This window comes from Ailuropoda melanoleuca, chromosome 2 (assembly GCF_002007445.2).
Source record: "Ailuropoda melanoleuca isolate Jingjing chromosome 2, ASM200744v2, whole genome shotgun sequence".
In the NCBI taxonomy this organism is placed as follows: domain Eukaryota; kingdom Metazoa; phylum Chordata; class Mammalia; order Carnivora; family Ursidae; genus Ailuropoda; species Ailuropoda melanoleuca.
This window is the reverse complement of record NC_048219.1, coordinates 59993545-60012986: the sequence shown is the minus strand read 5'-3', so window position 1 is coordinate 60012986 and position 19442 is coordinate 59993545. Positions and strand designations below refer to the sequence as shown.

Genomic DNA, 19442 nt, shown 5'->3' with positions numbered 1-19442 from the left:
TAAAGGTTAGAGAGCCAAAGAAGCCTTACAGAAAGGCTGCAACACCAATTTCAAAGGAGCCTTGGGGTTGCAGGCTGAGGGAGAGCGGCTGGGGGTGAGCAGGGATAAAGCCCCGCCCCCTGCCCCCCCCCCAAGCTCATACACACGTGTCACAATGCAGAGGAATTCCACCACTTTCATCCAGAGGCAACCCTCAGAATGCCTTTGAAGGAAAAGGGCTTGAGAACAGAAGCTACAAGGGGTGTTTGTGCAGGGAAAAGGAGCCTGGAAAGGGAGGGAAACGGAGTAAGGGGAAAGAACAAAATGGAAAAAGCAAGATAAACAAGAGAATCCAATCCAAAATACAGCAAGGTGAGACAGTTACTATCCTGAAGGCTGATATGAGAATAATTCTTGAATAAAAGTCATCTGTGTTAAGGAAAATATCTGAGTTGGTTTGGAACCAGGAGGGGAAGGATACAAAACAAGGTGAGTCACTGAAAGCAAAGGTCAGATGAAGCCATGGCAACAAAGATGGCCAACCCTACTCTATATGGGGATGAATAGGCTTGGAGGTCGGAGGAGGTGAGTCAGCAGAGCAGAGAGGGGCTTGAATCAAAGAAAATGGGTCAGGCAACATGGTGGGAGGCTGGAGTATATACTCATTATTTCTATTTTGAGATATAAATACCTTTCAGTCTTGCCTGGAAGTTTGGTGAAATCTGCTACACAGAGACACGCACAGACACACACACACAGAGCTTTTGTTAGTCAATTTATAAGAATCACAACAAAAAGGAACAAACTTTCATGTGTGCATCAAATCTGTACAGACAGGGAGAATTTGCCTGGGATGGTAAAAATCTATAATGCCGTTTCCATGGAAGCAGGAATGAGGACCATGAGAACCAAATCCTTCCAGGAGTCTGTAAAACTTGGAGATGGCCATGGGGCCAGGGACTGGAATTTGATCCATCATGCCCTAGATCCAAGGAGCAGCTGATGTCCAGGTGGCAAACCTGTATAAAATGCTCCTCAAGGCCTTATGATGAAAAGCCCCAGAGGGATAAAAATATACACGTAAAATTGTTCCATCACTGTGATTAATACCTAGGTAATGTTTCTGGAAAAGAAACCCAAGGGTTTCAGGGATTGCCGAAATGGGCTCAGTAAAATTTGGACTCATAAATTCTCATTTGTAAATTATTTTGAGATAACAGCAGTTTTTAGGGGGAAAAATGAAACTCAGTGTGTTTTCAAGACGAACAAAGCGAAAATTCAAAAAAGGAAATAACTGGGAATTCAAAAAAAGGATATAACCGTGGTGCCTGGGTGCCTCAATTGCCTAAGTGCCTGCCTTCGGCTCTGGTCATGATCCCTGGGTCCTGGGATTGAGCCCTGCCTCAGGCAGGGAGCCTTCTTCTCCCTCTCCCTCAGCTCATGCTCTCTCTCTCTCAAATAAATANCCCCCCCCCCAAAAAAAAAAAAAAAAATTTAAAAAAAAAAAAAAAAAAAAAAGGAAACAACTCAACCAAACCATGCCTGAAGTGGTCCTCAGATCTAGGAAAAGAAATCAAATATTTAAGATCATAATTGTCACATTTATCCCCGCAAAGAGTTGCATTTTTAAGTGGAATGTGTGCCTACTTTATCACCTGTTGAAATGCCTTGCACGGTCAAGGCAAAATTAGGGCCTTTGGATAGCACTTGTCACTATTTTCAATCATTAATGGTCATGCCTACGTCTTAGATTGTCTGATACAGCTTTGATGATAGTTATTTGAGTCTCAGTACTTTGTTAGAATTAAAACATCCACTATGATAATGTAAAAATAAGATCCCCTTAATTTAGACAATTTCCAGAAACGCAAGGCAGTGAAAAGCAGAACCCACCTGTGGTAACAAGTTGAAAAAGTATCTCATTTGCATGAACGAGACACCAGAGAGCTGAGGTTAAAACAAAACAGAACAAAACAAAACCACTTAGCTTCAGAGAAGCTGCTTGAAATAACAAAGACAGAGTAACAGAAGCAAGTGCCAGCTTATCTGGAACATGCTGGAGATAGAAATGACATTGATGGGAGCGGCAGAACAGGAGAGCGGAGTAGTTGTGTGTGTGCCCTCAGAAGGCAAGCGTTTGGGCATATCTGCTGTATGTCCGCTATTATGTAGGGATACCAAGAACAATAGGCCCTTCGAGGTCAAGCACGGGAGAAAGTCAACTCATCAGTAATCACTGTGATAACTGTTCACACTCATGCTTGTCTTTCACAATAAACTTTAAATCAACTCACCAGATCCAGAAGGAAAAAGAACCCCGCCATGGTGGTATTTTTATTGGAATTAAATTACATTTATACATTAGTTTAAGAAGAATGAACATCTTTATGGCATTGATTTTCCCTCTCCGCGGTGTGTTTCCATTGGTTCCTATCCAATTTTATGCCTTTCAAGAGTGTTTTACAGCTTTCCTCACAGAGATTTTGGACATTTAATGTTATCCCTAACTATTTTTATCATTTGTCATTACCTTTTTTTTTAAAAAAAAAAAACACAGATGGTAGCATCCTTCTTTCCTCCTTCCCTACCTTTGTGCCATCCCTTAGTAAGACTGGTAAGTCTGGGGTACACCCTTCCAGATCTCTACCTGTGCATGTGCATACATAGGACATCCAAACCCATGGGCTCTCACTACATGGGCTGTTCCTGCACTTGAGCATTTCCCTTTGGTTGTCTGTCCTGAAGACCATAGCACATTGCCACACAGGGCTCTGCTTCGTTTTGAGGACCAGAGAACTCGTAGCGTGGCTATGCTATAATTTACTAAAAACATTCCAATGATGACATGCATTTAGGTAATTTTTCTACAGAGACCAATGTCAATGTCAAAAAATGACACGCCGTCTGATTTTATATGGCATTCTACAAAACAGGACAGAGAACAGATGGGCAGTTGAGAGGTTCATGGCAAACATTCAGCACCGGGGAATGCCTTTGGGTTATTGAGATTCTGCTCTATCCTGTTTGTGGCGGTGGTTACAAGATTTACACATGTTTTAAAACTCAAATATAGATCTTGTTTTGATAAAGAGTGCATTCTTGAAGGTGGCAGGGCTAAATGCTGTCTAGCATCAACAGTACCCCACCAGGTTTTTTAAAAAAAATATTTTTCTTTCATCTACTTTGCACCTGTCTGTGATTTTGTTTTATTTTTTAGGTGTCTCTTTTATGGATCCTAAAAAAATCCAAACTAATCACTTCTTTCTTTTTACAGTGAATTTAATCCATGACATTATTTTGCTCACTCATATTTGGATATTTAATGATATTTGAATTTATTTCTGTATTTTTTTATTTTTATATATCCCTTTCCTTCCTTCTTCCTGCCTTCTGCTGTATTGATCACATATTCCACACCTCCTATTTCCCATCCTGCCTCACCTGGTGAGTAATGTGTAGACTGTATTTCTAGAAAGAGGCTACCTATAATTTCTTAAAACATACACATTTAAAGTTTTCAGTATTGCAACCCCGCTCTAAGCATGTTGGAACTACCCACTGAACTAGCCCATTGTGTTGTTCTCGGGCTTTCTTTGTTTTCTCCTGAAACACACATAAAAAAAAAAAAACACACCTATCGTTGGCTGAGCTTAATTATAGGTTTAGGGAATCATGCACTCACCAGTTTTCTTAGTTACTGCATCTTCTCTAAGGAGATTCCTTAATAATTCTTTTAATAAGGGTCTGTGGACTGAAAGCTCATATACCTTGTGTATCTGAACGGGTCTCTATTGCTTTCATTCTTGAATAATAGCGTAGAAAGTTATAAAATTCTCTTGTGGACAGCAATTTCCCTTCAGTGCTTTAGAATGCTATTCCATCTTCTTCTGGCCTATATTTTCGCTGCTGGGAAGCCTGCTGTCACCTCGAGTTTGTTCTTTAGTGGGCAATCTATCTTTCTCTACCATCTATCTCTTTAAGCTCTTGCCTTCAACCCCAGATCCTCTACAATTTCACTTTAATTCTGGATATATGTGGATTAATCCTGCTCAATATCTGTAGCTAAGGACTCAACTTTCTTCAATTTTGGAAGACTTCAGCAAAATTTCTTTAAATATTGCTCCCACCTTGCGCCATCATTTCTTCCATGTTTCCCCTGTCGTTCCTATTAGACGTATGTTAGAGCCTCTCGGCAATCACCCACGGTGTGTGTGCTTTTTAATCCCTGCCTCTCTGTGCTGGGCTCTGGGTTAACTTTGGATTCTTATCTAATTCACAGTCTTATTTTTCATATTTTTAAATTCAGGGACTTTTTATTTCCAAAATTTCTAAATGTTTTATATCCATTTGCTCTTCTGTCACATCTCCCCATTTTTTAATGGTGTATCTTTCTCTTGGACCATTGTCAGTGTATTTATTTGGACTTCATTATTTGTTTCAAAATCTAGTTTGGTCTCAAGTGAATCAATGTTCCAACGGCTGATTTTGCTGAGAGCCTTCTCTGAACATGGTTTTCTTCCTGTGCTCTTGGTGGGAGGCTGGTTCTGAGATGGAGATTGTCTCCCACCATCTCTTGCGCGCTCTTTTGTGGTTTCCTGCACCCAACCCCCAGGCCCCCAACCCACCGCTGGCTCTTATCGCAGCATTCTGATGTTCCGCTCCAAAGTCAGGGTCTCACGGATCCGGTCGGGAAACAGCAGGCAGGCTGGCTCAGCTCCTGGCTGGGAGGCACGGTTTCCTCAGAAGCACCAGTCCACCATCCAGTTACTTGTCATTCTTTTCAGCTTCCTTTCGGGAGCCGCGGCCTTTGGCTTCAAACAGTGACCAGGCTCCCAGTCTCTTATCTCATTTCGCGCATTTTTAGCTCCCCTTGCTGGCGGGAGCCGAGCCCTGGCTGCTACTGCCTGCTTTTGGCTCACAGCCCGGCAGTTGCTTCAGCCCCACTCAGTATTCCATTCCTGCTCCACAGAAATGCTCTCTTGTTTTTGAATCCATGTATGCATTTTTAAAATCTCTTTTTATACCTTATCATGGCTATATACATTGAACAGAGGGAGTGCTTTGAAGTGCAACACTTGCTTCTGTATCTTTTCCATTAGAAATGTGTGTGTGTGTTTTAATATGAAATTTTACTTTCAAGACTAAAATAATGAGGAATCAGCATTGCCTGGGTAGTGCCAGACAAGGTACACCTGTCATGCCGAATTCCTCTCCCCACCAAACAAAGGCTGAATTTCTTTATTCATCTCCCAATAACAGTATATGAGAGTACGTACTGTCCTACAACCTCAACAATTAAGTCCATTACTCTTTTTCTATACATTATAACCCCCAAATTATTTCTCTCGTTTAGACTTTAAGTCATAGTTATGACTGTATTATCACTGAAAGCAGTGAGAAAATTTGCTGTGTGTGATAAAACGGCAGGTGTCATTCCAATATGCTAACTTGTGATCCAGGCATATTCTTTAGATGGGGGTTGATTCTTTAAGAGGTAGTGCTTTATATATTTTTAAAAGATTTTATTTCTTTATTTATTTGTCAGAGAGGGAGAGTGAGATCAAGAGAACAGCAGGCAGAGGAAGAAGCAGGCTTCCCGCTGAGCAAGGAGCCCAATGTGGGGCTCGATTCCAGGACCCTGATCATGACCTGAGCCAAAGGCAGACACTTAACTGACTGAGCCACCCAGGCGTCTCGAAGAGGAAGTGTTTTAACTTGGTAATGGCTAGTTACAAACAGGTAGATGGCAGCCACAAAGAGGCAGATGGGCCGATATAAAGGAGATTAACTGTATCCTCTTCCCACCCCACAGATTCAAATACAGCTGATTCCAAAGGGTTCTCCCCTGCAGCGAATCATCCAGATTTGCCCCCAGTGTGACATCAAAAAAAAATCTCTCCTAACCCAAGAATGACCTAGCAAGAAACATATCCTAAAGACCTATTTCCCAGGGCTTGTTCAGAGATACTAAGGATAGAGAGGTTTTAGTTCTAACAACAAAAACTTCTTGAATATCCACTCTATGCTAAGCACCATAGGAAAATCAAGGAGGCATAACCAAGGTTTGCTGTTCGACGAGCACTTACACTTCTACTGGAGAGACATAAAGCGTCATATGAGAAGTCAGGGGTGCAAACGAGGCAGTATATCCACCCAATGAACGGCGCGGTAAGTACAATAAACACTCGGGCTTGGCGTAAGCAGGGTGGGCTTCGTGGGGGTGGAGCACCTTCATTCGGACTTTGAAGCTACTGGACTTGGATGGATTATGGGAGGGTTAAGGTCAGAACCTCGTGGTTCCAGAGGCAGAAGCAAAGGGTTGCACTTGGGAAGAGTAAGAGAAAAGATGCCAAAGGTCAAGTGCGGGTCTTCCTCTCTGAGGTAGACTCATTTCTCCTGGGAGAAGGGAAGGAAGTTAATTAGCACGTCTCTACGTTATCAGTGAATTACAAAGTTACCCTCCCAGAAGCAAGGTGCTAGAAGAGAAAGAAAGCACCAATTCTCAAGAGACACTATTTGCCTCCACCAGTGACAGGATTCGCTCTGAAAATGCAGATTTTGTTTCAGGGCTAACCACTGGAAATATTTTAGGTACAAACAAATCTTGGTGAGAAAGAAAAGGAACTGAAAAGGTGGGAAAGATGGTTCTAAAGGGTTAGTAAACATCTAAATGCGTTCGTTCTCAGCAAATGTCTGATTCACACGTCTTGCTATCCTCCAAGGCCAGTGCATGTATACTTGGGGGCAGTGACCACGGGAGCACAAACACAGACATCCCCGAGCACCACACACGGCCTCCCTCTCACCAGCACAAGCCAGCGCCCATCTCCAGGGGAAACGGGAATGCAGAACTGCAGGGCTGTGGGGCTCCTTGTGTCCTTATATGGGGGACAGGTAATAACACACAGTGTATAGAGGAAGTGCATAGCCAGAGAGTAACAAGAAAGAGGGGGGGAAATGTACCAGTCTTAAGCAAATTGCCCAATTTTAAAGTGTTAATTAACAAACACAAGGGCTGAGTAAAATGTTTTATTGGTTGCTCATTGCCTTGATAGCAATGGGGGAAGGAGAAGGAAAAAAAAGGTCATACCCTGGCACCTCTGATGCCCGGAGTCCATGTCCTTGAAGCAAAATTCAAGGGATTGGAGGGATGAACTGATTAAAACTTGAATTTTTGAATTTATGGATTCTCTCGGTGGGAAGGTAGAGCAACAGTACACTTGCTATAGGGTTCACCTGCACATGACTAACACCCAGGCATCAAACACATTTTCTTGAGTTGAGCATTATCAGAAACTTCTGTGCCTGAGGGAACTGAATGCCATTAGTCCGGGAGAAGAATTAAACACTGAAAAAGTTAAAGCATACTTTCTTGAGTCATTACTGTACAGAATAAGGATATATAATTAAACAGAACTGGGCACCTGGGTGGCTCAGTTGGTTAAGCATCTGCCTTCAGCTCAGGTCATGCTTCCAGGGTCCTGAGATCGAACCCCACATCGGACTCCCTGCTCAGTGGGGAGCCTCCTTCTCCCTCTCCCTCTGCCCCTCCCCCTGCTAGTACACCCCCCCCCATTCTCTCTCAAACAAATAAATAAAATCTTAAAAAAGAAAAAAAAAGAACTGGAACAGTCTTTTAAGCCCTGGTTGGCCCCCATCACAGCTCCTAAGGAAACACAGCATAATTGCTCATCCTTTTACCTCCTAGACCAGGAAGCTCTTTAGAGGCGGACTCCATCCTCACCAACACCACCTGGCACGGATTAGGAGCACAGTAAATATGAGGTGAGTAAACAAACACATTTTTCCCACCAAAGGGAAACAAACTACAACAACGGCAAGCACGCACACTTATAAAATCAGATGCCAGTGAACATCTGGAAATATTTGGCTTCTAGCTACCTTCCTCTGAGATGAAACAATTCATTTCACACAACTTCCAAATTGCCAAATGAGGTCTGCCTAGTGATTCCTAAAGCCGGAGCTAAGTGCCTACTCATTTAAGATACACAAACAGGGAGACAAATTTGGGAGGCACAGTAAAAAAGAAACCACCACGTCTGCCTTAGGATCATGTCTACATCTGATACTTCCCTTAATAAAGGTGATTCTCCTATCACTGTAATACAGACACACTGACTTTTTGAGGGGAAGGATGACTATACATACTATAAATGTCATTTTATTTTCATTAATTATTTTTAGAGAGAGCGTGAGCACGTCCACTTTTGTGAGTGCAGTGGGGGATGGGGAGAGGGAGAGAGAGAGAGAATCCTAAGCAGACTCTATGCCCAGTGCAGAGCCCCACTGCAGGGCTTGACCTCACGACCCTGAGATCATGACCTGAACCAAAATCCAGAGTTGGTCGCTTAACTGGCTGAGCCACCCAGGCACCCCAAATGTTAATTTTTTTAACCTCTGGTTAGCCTGAGATGTTCCAGCTATGAAGGGTGCTCTCATTTCTTATATCTTAGTGGTATCTACATTGTGTTTTCTTCTCCTTATGAGGTCGGTTGCTGCGGGATGCAAAAGGCACTAGAAAAAAAAATTAAAAAATGAGAGAGTGGATCAGATTCAAAACTGTTTTTGCTTCATGGCATTTTTCCATAAGCCAAGTGGACTAGTGAATTATTTGATTCATGGCAATTTAAGATTTAAGTGGAAAGCATTTCAAAGTCAAAACCATGTGAGAAAATGTAGTGGATATAAAAAAACTATGGATAAACATTAGGAACCTACAGTTAATGATTCATAATAGACACAGTTTGTTTCAGTTGCCTGAGGAATGTAAAATATTTATAATTATGCTCTTGAAATAATGAAGGGAAAGCTCTTTTTGAAGCAATCTCCAGGAACTGAAATCCTAGTTCTGTACTCAACTGACTTAGCCCTGGACACCCTGTAGTTCACTGATAAATCTGTGAACAGGAGTAAGAAGGAAGAAATTGGGGGAGTCCAAAGAGAAACATAAATCTCCTGGGCTAGCTAGACAACAGTGCTGAACAAGCCGCACAAAAATGCATCATTCTAAACAATGGAAGCACTGTGGAAGTACAGACAAAAAGCTGTACTGAAAGGGTTTTTTAGAAAATGATCATTTAGAAATTTACTCTGATAATCAATAAATTGCAACAGCACTCAGCATGCGAAAGATGTCAAGGCTGTGGTCAATGTTATGTGAAGGAACAGATGGTATCGTTTATGAGAGAATATCTGTACCTCATTATGACATCATAGAAGGCTTGCAGGTAAGGCAAGAGTCATGGCAATTCTTAGTCATTTGGGTTTGTTGGATGGTAGGAAATCATCATGCTTTTTGGAAGCTGACCTATCTGGACTCCAAATATCATTCATTTGGATAAGAAAGGTTCCACACATTCCAGGGAAATAGATCTTTTACCACAAGGAGTGAATTCCAGTTATGGATCTTTGTCTGACTTATCTAGATGGTTGACCTCTGGGCAGAACGTAAGACTCTTCTTTGTTCCTCCTTCCTTCTTTCTAGGAGAAACGGGGCTAGTAGAGATAGTAGCATTAAAGGAAAAGTAGTGAACCTTGGTGCTCATAAGGAGTGAAGGCTCTGAGTTCAAGTGGCAAGAGCTCTCAAGATTAGTTCGTCTGGACTCTCCTTAGAGTTTCCCTTGGGAGTCACCACTTTGAAGTCTCTCTTCTTCCTTGAAGCTGGTCACATGCTGTGTCTAGAGCTGCCTCTGTCTTGGAAGTGGACAGTACTGAAGGAGGGCCTGGGGAGGATAGCTCAGACAAGCTCTCTCCTTGGCTTTAGGGTGAATCAGCGATCTCCTCCTCCCCTCTTCCCCTCACCCCACCCTCCCTTCCCGCCTTGGTCTCTTCCTTGCTCGAGTGTCCCCTTTCCCGGTCCAGGCAGGCAAAGATTAAAGTGCAGGGAAAGAGCATAAGGAAGCTTCTTGAGCTGCCCCCCAGTCCCTCCTCATCCAGGTCACATAGCCTTTGGTGCTTAGGGAAATGAAGGCCTTGTGACTATCTGAGGTCTGGCTTAGCTCACCAGGAGATGGATATAGCGACTTTGGGACCAGAGCTGAGCTTTCATCAAATGTTCTCTTGACTGGTCTTGTCCTCTACCAAGCTCCTGTATGGTCCTCTGGGAGAGGGAAGAATTGAGCATTTGGTCCTTTATCTTAGACCTTTCTCAATCTGTTTACCAGAGAACCCAACTAATCACACTTAAGGCTATAAGGAAATGCACCAGATGAAGGCATTTGAAGTCTTCAGTTAAAGAGAATAAAAGTAATATATTTCTATTTTACCACCATTTTTTCACAATAAACTGTGAAATGGAAATGCCTATTCTGCTCATTAATAAAATGGAGGCTCAGAAAAGCCATGTGTTTCACCTAAAAACCTATCCATGGGAGAGTTCACGCTTTCTGTTTGAGCTTGGGGGGAAGGATTTAACTTTCCTCTTTAAATTTAGCTGATGTAGCTGAAATTAGAAAACTCAACCCAGGTTTTGCATTTCCAGTGAGCACACAAGGTTTCTTCCAAGGTAAAATGATGATGTAATTGATGGCCTGTTTATTAGACAAAAGACTTGTGGTTGATGGTGTGGTTGATTTCTTCTTTTTTAAAATTAAGTTTTTATTTTATTTTTTAAAGATTTATTTATTTGAGAGAGCACATGCAAGCAGGGGAGGGGTCGAGGGAGAGGAGAGAGAGAATCCCAAGCAGATTCCACACTGAGCACAGAGGCCGATGCAGGGATTGATCCCACGACCCTGAGATCATGACCTGAGCTGAAACCAAGAGCTGTTGCTCACCCAACTAGCCACCCAGGTGCCCCTTAAATTAAGTTTTTATTTTAATTCCAGTTAACTTACAGCATTCTATTAATTTCAGGTGTACAATATAGTGATTCAACAATTCCATATATCACCATAGCACCTACATTTTAAAAGTTAACATCAACATCCCAAAACATAAGCTAACATGCTTGAACTTAAAGCCACAGAGACTTAGCTTTAGGTATCAGTGCAAAGAATCTCACCAGCTCTTAAGGACTAATATGCTTTGAGACCTCAGCTCAATTTTAAAATAGCTGACCCTAATATTGCCAGTTAGCATAGTTTACTTCTTAGGAAAGCTAGTGTTTAGAACTTGCTATTATATGATGAAAAGTCACTATGCATATTTAAAAGCCTTTATTCCTTTATTCTTTAGGAAGAAGAAATGCTGTTACATCAAAAAAACCTGAGTCCTCATTTGCTAGAATCCTCCAAGTGAACATATATTCAATTTTACTTTGCCTCACAAATCTTATTCTTTGTAACATACCGTAATACTTCCTTCCCCCAGGAATATAATTTAAATAATCCTATATAGAATATTGACAAACTCTATTTCCCCAGTTAGACTTAACTGTTCTTCCTCCTTTGTAGTCATCGCAAACAATGGCCACTGAAAGATGACCACATGCACGCGTACGCACACACACACTGCAACAATTATCTTGCATTTTAGAAGGATGTATAGTAATGTTTTCCTTTGCAACAGTGTAAACATCTTCAGAGCCAAGACCAAGTTTCATGTTGTCAGAACTTAACATGCAACAAAATAAGATGGTATAATGAATGAATATGTTATTTTCATTTCTCTCCAACCATTCCTTAAGCTCCTTAATTATTTTGTTTTCCCCATAATACCAAACACAGTCCTGGGTACTAGTCACCATTCAACAAATACGTACTGATTTATTTGTAATTTCATGGCAAAAATTTCATTGAACAGAATACTTCTCTCTATCACCACATATACTCAGATAGAAACTTGATATTAATCTGTCAAGGATGTTATAGAAGAGATTTCTCTGTTGGATAGGAACCTATACTAAATCACCTCTAAATTCTCCGGCAATTCTGAAATTCTGCTTTTTTATTTCTTTGAAGAAATTTAATTAGGGCAGGACTACAAACTTCAGAGAATAGAATAAACCTGTATCATGAAAGTACCACCATTACTCAAGAACCACTAAATTTTAAGTTAATTTTTAAAAATCCCCGAAAGACTAAAGTATACGAGAGAGTTAATGAACGTTAAAAAGCCCTCAAGAGTCCACTTGAAAACCTGTTGTTTAGAGTGAAGAAAGCATTTTCCCACAAAACAACATGGAGGTTTTTAGACTTTTAGGGAAGCTCATAAAATCCCATCCCTGGGCACAAGGTCAAGTATTAATACTGTTAGGGAACTTAATCACTGCCCATAGTATGGTTTACTTTGGGATGTTGGCAGTATACTTCTCTGCACAACATCCGAATAAATGGGCAACTGTCTGGATAAGAAAAACCTGGTTTTTGCCATGGCACTCAACTACAATTTTATTATAAAACAACCACATATGGTCAAAACATAAATTCTCAGTTCTGTAAAATATATTCCACTGGTCTCACCGAACTGACTCTATAACTTGTTCCGCTGAGGCAGCTCAATTTCTGGAAGTTTCTATGCCAAAACAGCATGGTATTTTTTTCTACACAAATTTTGGGCTGTAGTTTTCTAGCACATGAGGGCATATAACCATATATAAGTCAGGGTGTGTTGATCTCTCTCTAGCACATTATTGCAATACATCCTCAAAGAACTTTTTTTTTCCAAGTCTGTTGCTCAAACATAGGGCCTATCTCACTTCTTTGTCCAAGGCTTATGCTAATTATTCTAAGAATAATGCTTCCCCTGTGCTACCCAGTTTTAGAAGACTGCGTTTAATCTCTGATATCACTAAAGGAAAATTACTTGCTACTGGCTCCTTTTTCTACTTTTGGGGGAAGATCTGATTTTTATTACCTCTTCATTAATTACCCCACACAAAGCTTTCCTCTGTCAGTTTATGATTCAGTTTGAAGCTGCATGTTCATATCATTGTTTTTATTAAGACAGTCACTGAATTCTTAGAGCTGCTGATGCATGTTAATGCATCCACTCGACACATTTCTTGAGTGCATGTCAGGTCTAAGACATGCAGGTGGACACAGAGATGAATCAGACATGCATCCTGCCTTTTGGTAACTTCAAGTCTTGTAGGGACAATGAGATATGCTCTTGACATTTTCTGCCATACACTCTGGCTGAAGTGTTAACAACGGGTCATGCTAATTGCTTTAGCAGTTCATAAGGTCCTAGGTCCCAAACGCTATGCGATTAAATTCTTTGTCCTACATCTCACAAGTCAGACTGAAATCTGAAAGCTTAAATCTAAGACCACTGATATTTGCGGAAGCACAGTGCCCAGGGCACCAGTGGTGATGCTCAATTTAGGTTAATACTGATGTCAAACCTGATGAAGACGATGCAAAGGAGAAAAACTGTAAGGGGTGACATTCCCTTGTGCTCCCACTGGACCTGGCACACTGGCCTCTTCTGTTGCCTTTGCTGGCATTGTCTTCCTCTAGACACCCACATCCCTCCCTCCACTCCTCTAATTCTACTCAAATGTCACCTTTTCAGAGAGGACTTCTTGGACCACCCTCTTTAGAGTAGGATACTTGTCACTCTCTCTCCTTATATGGCTTTAATTTTCTCAAAGCACTTATATCTAATGTTGTATTTTAACTGTTTATTTATTTATTTTTACCAGGGACTTATCATTTTTTATCACTGCCTGACCTCACTGCTTAGCACCGTTTATTATATGTAGAGAACAAAGGAACATTGTTTGCATGACACACGGATTCTTGGGCTATTCACTTTCTGGAAGGGCATCTCTAATAAGAGAAAACTCATTACTTCACATGACATTTTCAGAAACTTCTAGACTTTTTGAGAGTCTGGGTTGTACTGAGCCAAACTCTTCCTTCCTAAAACTTCTGCTATTGGTTCTATTTGGTGTTCTAGGACACTGGAATAAGCTGAAGCCATTTCAACTTTCCACATGGCACCTCTTCAAGCATCTGCTATGCAATCTCATGTTCCCATTAATCTTCTCAACTTTAGGCTAAGCATACCTTCCACCAGGCCTCAGACAGGGGGTGTGGGTTTCTCTCTTGTACTGGTCACAGTCCCTTAAGTTATGGTGTGTGATGCCCACAAATGGATATACTGTCTCTGTGGTTCAAAGGTCTCACCCCCTTTCCACAGCTGTTAGATGCCCACTGCACCTTTCTACTTGGCAATAACGGTCTCATCTACTCTTCCTTGCTCATTCACCTCTTCGTTCCACAGAATGGATTCTAGTGAGCGCTTACACTGGCCTGCTACTGCTCTTGGTCCTGNTCTCATCTACTCTTCCTTGCTCATTCACCTCTTCGTTCCACAGAATGGATTCTAGTGAGCGCTTACACTGGCTTGCTACTGCTCTTGGTCCTGGGGATAGAGGATAAACCTGACATAAGGCATAGCCTTACGGAGTTTATATCACTTAGAGGTAATTCTTCCAGCTAGATTTTTGCTTTTGAAACAAAAGGATGATGACTCGTACAGCTAATGATTCTTCTAGTTGTGGAATTTGGAGTTAAGAAATTTCCAGCTTGGAAAAAAAAAAAAAGAAATTTCTAGCTTGTGAAATACAATAGAAACATTTGCACAGAGATTTAGAAGTTTACAACTGAAAAAAAGGATGAGATTTAAATGGAGCACCTGACTCATATTCTATAAAGAATCTTTAAAGAAATTAGTTCACATAGTTGGGGTGGTGTGTNTCCTCCACTATGAGCCTGCTTCTTCCTCTCCCACTCCCCCTGCTTGTGTTCCCTCTCTCGCTGGCTGTCTCTATCTCTGTCAAATAAATAAAATCTTTAAAAAAAAAAAAAAGAAGTTTACAACTGAAAAAAAGGATGTTTTAAATGGAGCACCTGACTCATATTCTATAAAGAATATTTAAAGAAATTAGTTCACATAGTTGGGGTGGTGTGTGTGTGTGTGTGTGTATGGTAGGGAGAGGGGAACCTCAATGGTACAGGGTTGAATTATCCATATTCCTCAGTGCATAGTAATTATCATTCCTGCAATGCCTCTTCCTTCTTCCCTCCCTCTCTTTCCCTCCTCCTACCCCTCTCTTTCTTTCCTTTTATCCCTTTATGCCACTCTATTCCCTACCACCACCATAATTGAGCACTTGTCATATAAATTTTGGTATAAGTTTATCGAGTTTCTAAAAAAATCAAATTGGAATTTTATTAATATTGCTTTTATTCATAAAATAATTTGTGGGGACTGGACCTCTTTGCAATATCCATTCTGTGCTATCTAAGGACATATAATCTCCCTCCATTAATTCGAATTGTCTTATATGTCATTTACTAGACATTTTAAAGCTTTCTGTGAGGTTCCTGTGTATTCTTGGTTGGCTTAATTCCTATATAAGTGATAGTTGCTATTATTATTGGTATCTTGTTTTTTTGTTAAATCTTTTGGTTGGTATGTATCTTCTAGCTGGGAGTGTTTTACTACATATTTTAAAAAGTGAGCACAAAACAATTCTGGGTTAATTTTTTTAACTATACAAAGGCTAGCTGTTCTAAAACAATAGAAATTATAAAATAAACATAACAAAAATGCAAGAGTTTATAAAGGAAAATAGTACCGTAGAGGAAGAAGGAGCAGCACTCTTTATACTAAACAGAAGACTCCAGATATAACCTAGAAATTTACTAGCCTTACAGTTAAAATATAGTCCCAGTATTAGCTGCATCTTTATCTCAGGGCCCCTGTGTGGATGAGAGGACCCTTATGTTGTCAGTGTCCTCAGTGAAATGGGAAGGAGCAGACTTTGAGAGGAAGCAAGTGAGCAGTGGAGGACTAGCGGGTCTGTTCGGTGGATAGGATTAGAGGACTGGAGAGGGTCTCCAGGTGCAGAGCCCTGACTAGAAACACAAGATCATGCCCTCCATATCAGAGCAAACCTACTCAACAGAGACATTTAAACACAGGTCTTGGTGACTTATAACCCAGGATCAACAACAGAGACCAAATATATGGTAAATCTCATTTGCTTCTTATAGGAAAACATACACACACACTCACACACCTGAAGTCCAACAGTGCTGTGTTATTTGAAGGAAAAGATGCATTATTAAACAATCAATAGGTAACATGATCATAACAATCCATAATAGTGAGATAAAAGGAACTGTTCCTCATTCACTAACTGGCATCGGACGGCACCAGATGATCTAAGAAAAGCATTTAGATCCATGCCCATGTTAAACCCAAGAGGATGAGGTGAAAGGCACTCATATATTATTCTTGTGGCCAGGAATTCACTACACATTAAATTGTCAAGGAGATAGATGACAAGAGTCAAGTTCTAGGGAAGATCAAAAGTATCAGTTTGAATAAACCACCATAACAAGGAAGTCCTAACTAAGGCATATTTTAATTACTTAGATGCAACAGGGACTTTGAAATAGTGTTTTCCGAAAAGCAACCGCCACCGTCCAACAGAGATGGGAAAGGTTGCTCTTTAAAATGATTTTCACCATCAAATGACTTCTGTTTTACATTCCTCAAAGACCCAAAGTAGAATGGTGACATGAGGGTACACAGAAACTTTATAATAAACAGATTTTAGGGACGCCTGGGTGGCTCAGTTGATTGATCAGGCTGCCTTCTGCTCAGGTCATGATCCCAGAGTCCTGAGATGGAGTCCCGCATCGGCCTCCTTGCTCGGCAGGGAGCCTGCTTCTCCCTCTGCCTCCTGCTCCCCCTGTTCCCCCTCCTTTTGTGCATGCTCTCACTCTCTCTGACAAATAAATAAAATCTTACCAAAAACAACAACAACAACAACAACAACAACAACAACACAGATCTTGGATGAGGGCTTCATTTTCAGTCTCCTCATTAAGGCCATCTACTCTTTCATCAGAATTCTGAGTTACACCTAAAACAATAGGCTAATCTAAGAAAGAATTTCTGAGTCTCCATCTCTCAATTCAAATTTGACAAGAGACAAAGATCTACTAAAAATCCAGACAGGATGGGCCAGAGGGTGGGGGAAGGAGACAGAAGCCAGAATCCAGGGCACATTATCAAAATGAACTCCTCTAGAATCATCCTGGAGTCTGTCATCTCTACTTTCCAGTGAACTGCCGTGAGCCCCTTCACCGACAGGCCGCTGGCTGTGGGGTTGACACTGACGGCTCTAACTCAGAGAAGCAGAAGTTACCTTCCACGTGCACCAGAAAGCACAGTGGGGAATTGACTCTGACCGACAAGCTCAGGTGTCCCGAACTCCTCTCTGGGGTGACCCTGTTGGCCACACTGCACCTTGGGATTGGGTTAAGTCCCCACGGATTTTTCAGTAGGTGCTTTCAAGTCACTGAAATCATTCTCTGGGGTTTCTTTTCTTTCCTAATTCAGAAAGCAGGAAATGTCCTTCTTGTGTAACAGTCACAAAGCGGTCCCCTTGGACTTCCAGGGGGCTTGTTTCTTCCAGTTCCTGTTTCTGGTTTCTAACTACTAACGCTATATTTGGTAACAGCCTGCCTGTGGGCTGTTTTGGATTTGGTCATAATAAGATAACCTGGAGTCACGGAGCAGAGATCTAAAGCAATCTTATTTTTCCAGGAAGCAATGTGTTGACCTTTCAGGATTTGTTCCATTTTATTGAGTGTGTTGAGTTTTGAATAGTGTTGTTTATAGCACAAAGTTGGGTGTTTACACGATTGGCCCTTAAGGGTGTATGACTGTACAGGAATAGGATACGTACAGTCTCCTGGTTTACAATGAGTTTACGTTGGCTTCTAATGTGCACTGATGTAATCTAAGGAATGCTTTTTATACATGCTCTTATTGCATGGCAGCCTCAAAAATAGCTACTTGCTTGGAAATGGACAAATATTTGTCATAAGAGTAAGACTCAAGTGTTGACTGTAACCCTTTTACATCAGGGCAAAAAAGAATGGGCACTGATAACTGATTCATAGGTAACAACTTCTCCTTTCCCCACATTTTCAAAATGCATACTGTTAAACCTATATGAACACACATATATTTTTTTAAGATTTTATTTATTTATTTTAAAAAGCAAGAGCGCACGCAGCGTGCACACACAGGAGAGAGACGGAAGGAAGAGGAAGAGAGAGAAACCCAAGCAGATTTCCTGTTGAGCTCGAGCTGAGTGAGGCTCGATCCCACAACCCACCCTGAGATCAAGATCTGAGCTGAAACCAAGAGCTGGACGCTCAACCGATGGAGCCGCCCAGGCGCTGCTGAACACAATTTTTTAGGAATAAACAAGCAACTTTTCCTTGCCATTGGAAGAAGCCATTTTGAAAAGAGTCAAAAAGTTATTGGACTACTGGTTGGTTTTTTTTTTTTTTAATTTTACTTATTTATTTAACACACACAGAGAGAAAGCACAAGCAGGGGGAGTGGCAGGCAGAGAGAGAAGGCTTCCCGCTGAGCAAGGAGCCTGATCGGGACTCGATCCCAGGACTCCGGGATCAGGACCTGAGCTGAAGGCAGCCGCTTAACCAACTGAGCCACCACCACTGAGTGTTCTTGTAACCCTACGTTAGATTTTGCTTTGTCATGTTTTTGAACCACAGGAGTAACTTGTTTTGTAAGTAAGATCAGAAAGATCACACTTTCACTTTACAAAGGGAAACCCAAGGCCTAAGACCCTATTTTATGATATGATTTTAATGATTATTTAAGTATTTAAACTGTTGCCTTGGAATTGGGAAAGGAATTTTAGCTTCATAGAGAACGTTTTGTTTATGAAATCATCAGTCATTAAGACAATTTCAGATGATTATATGAGAATTAAAACAAGAGCTCAAATTCTCCCCCTAAGGAACATTACTTTCATTTGTAATATGGATATATGGGATGTTTTTACTTTCTTAATTTATACCATGTTTTATTTTTTGTTTCTTTAATGTTTACTATAGGGTGAAAGTTATTCTTTTTTATGGCAGGTGTATAGCGAATAATCTTTTAGAAAATCTAAGATGTAATTCAGGAAATTCATTTTCTCTAACTTTCCATTTTCCCTTTTAGTCATTTCTCTAACTTTCCATTTCCCATTTAGTCATTTAAAAACAAGTGTGTTTTTATCTTAAGATCCTGTTTCACAAGCCAGCATTTGGCCCTTTGATCTGTGCAACTGTAACACTTCCATACTATTCCACAGCAGTGTGCACAGGGTGAAAGGCACATGCTGGAGAGGCAACAGCAGATCTGGACATCCACTGAATCCCCTTTGGCTTTGGGACAAGTTACCTAACCTTTCAGATGAAAATTCGCATCTGAAAAATGGGACCCATCTACCTCTACAGTTTCCTTCTAAAGAGCTAAAGTACATAGAGATTCTAGGGCAGTTTCCCTCACCAGGGTTACTCAGTGGAAACACTACTGGCTTTCCGGAGAAGTCAATTCTTCTGCTGTACAGGAATGTTCCACCCATTGCAGCATGCCCTCTAAAATGCCATTGACTCATCAATGAGAGCCTTATAAAATGATTATACTATGTCTTCTGTTTGTGCTTATTTTCC

General features: G+C 41.0%; 1 protein-coding gene and 1 long non-coding RNA gene across 6 annotated transcripts in view; one reads left to right on the top strand and one right to left on the bottom strand.

Annotated features, from left to right (window-relative positions):
• The window catches only part of LRRC8C (leucine rich repeat containing 8 VRAC subunit C), an 80625-nt gene that overhangs the window by 10537 nt on the left and 50646 nt on the right, over nucleotides 1-19442 (bottom strand). The gene's annotated exons all lie outside the window — the stretch shown is intronic.
• On the top strand, nucleotides 299-18055 carry LOC109490122. 4 transcript variants are annotated; one of them, XR_004623299.1, is made up of 4 exons: nucleotides 401-468; nucleotides 6018-6147; nucleotides 7688-7764; nucleotides 17972-18055. It is a non-coding gene; the product is annotated as an uncharacterized LOC109490122 (long non-coding RNA). The 4 variants fall into 4 exon arrangements; XR_004623300.1 differs by lacking the exons at nucleotides 401-468; nucleotides 17972-18055 and adding an exon at nucleotides 299-351 and having other exon boundaries at nucleotides 7688-7820; XR_002143357.2 differs by lacking the exon at nucleotides 17972-18055 and having other exon boundaries at nucleotides 7688-7820.